Raw genomic sequence first — 1578 nt, forward strand, 5'->3', positions numbered from 1 at the left:
CATATTGATAGAACATGAAATAAGGGTCGAGTTGGCTTCTTTGTTGGTTAAGGTGGATATGGTTCCTCGTGTGTGGTGTGTTGAAACCATGCGAAATATCATCATGCAGAATATGATACATCGGTCCAAGTATTTACAGTTACATTCATGCGTTCGTGCACCATTCCCCTGGTCTTCTACTACATATCTCTCTCTCCCTCTCTCCCTTTCTCTCTCTCTCACTCTGTGTTCCCCTCTCTCTGTCTCACACAGATCCGTAGTCTGATTGCGGCAAATAGCAGTACTGGGAGGAGGAGTAGGGAGGGAGGGGTTTAGCCAGGGGGGTGGGGGGCTTGGCATATACATATATTACAGTATGGGGGCCTGTGCAGCAGACTGACTTGGTTCAACTGGAGAAAAACCAAAAAATAATAATAAACAAGTCTGTATAGGTCTATAATGAAAAGAAAACGTAATGAAAGAGACTCATCTTAGTCACTTGTGTACGTCAGTCTCTCTGTGTGACTGTTTGTAATCCAGGCTTACTGTACTAGACTGGAGAGTCCCTCTGTACTAGACTGGAGAGTCCCTTTTAGGCGTCATTTGTCGTGGAGAGGTGTGCGCTGCAGTCGAAGCCCCGGTGCGCGCCCCCGTCCGCGTGGTACGGCCCACCGCTGTGCCAATAAGACGAGTCACACACCGTCTGCAGTGAGTTGATCTCCGAGGCCGAGGAGTTCCCGTCCCTCCGCTTTGACCTCTTGCGGTTGCGCAAAATGAAAACGAGCATCCCCACGACGGTGAACGCGGATGTGACGAACACCAGCAGCAGCCCGGGGACGAGCACCGAGATGGAGACGCGGTTTGGCTCCAAATATGAGTTTGAGCGCGTCCCCGAGTCCACGGTGATGGTGCTGTTTTTGGCCGGGGAGGTGGGCGAGATGCCGTCGTAGAGCTTGGGGCACATGCGGTCATTTCGGACGTGGCGAAAATCGCGCTTCCAGAACTCTTCTGGGGACTCGCACTTGAGGTCGCTCACGATCACGTCCGCCCCCAGCTTCTCCGTCCACTGCTTGAAGGGCACGATGTTGCACGCGCAATCCCACGGGTTCCCGTGCAAATCGATCTGGATGATTGAATTGAGCTGGTCTAACACACCAGCCACGGGGAGATAGGTGAAATAATTATTATGCAGGCTAATTTTGGATAGAGAAATCCCAAGGAAAGCATCCACAGGTAAAGATTTCAGCAAGTTATTGTTGAGGAACAAAACCCTCAGATTTGGCATGGGGCTGAACGCGCCAGCCACGATGAGCTGGATGTCGTTGTATTCCAAACTGAGATATTCCAGATTGAGAAGGCCCACGAACATCTCTGCCAGCACCGTATCCAGATAGTTCTTATCCAAATACAGCCACCTCAACTCGGTCAGGTTCTGGAAAGTGCTGTTGTCAATCACCTTGATGTTGTTCCCGCCCAGATCGAGCAGGTTGAGGCTGGAGTAGCCAATCAGCTGGTTCTTTTTGATGGCGTGGATGTTATTGTCTCTCATGTTCAGCTCGTGTGCCACCAAGGGCTTGGGTTTGAGGTTGGACAGGGTCT

The 1578-nt window shown here is 51.1% G+C and overlaps 1 pseudogene across 1 annotated transcript in view; it reads right to left on the reverse strand.

The window, feature by feature from the left end:
- Positions 1-571: 571 nt before the first annotated feature.
- LOC310773011 (SLIT and NTRK-like protein 1 pseudogene) overlaps positions 572-1578 on the reverse strand; it is a 55660-nt pseudogene continuing 54653 nt past the window's right edge. Inside the window, exon 2 of the transcript in view lies at positions 572-1576. The product of the transcript in view is annotated as an SLIT and NTRK-like protein 1 pseudogene (transcript). The remainder of the gene's footprint in view (positions 1577-1578) is intronic.

The sequence above is a fragment of the Poromitra crassiceps genome, assembly GCF_964638095.1.
Source record: "Poromitra crassiceps genome assembly, chromosome: 3".
NCBI lineage: Eukaryota > Metazoa > Chordata > Actinopteri > Beryciformes > Melamphaidae > Poromitra > Poromitra crassiceps.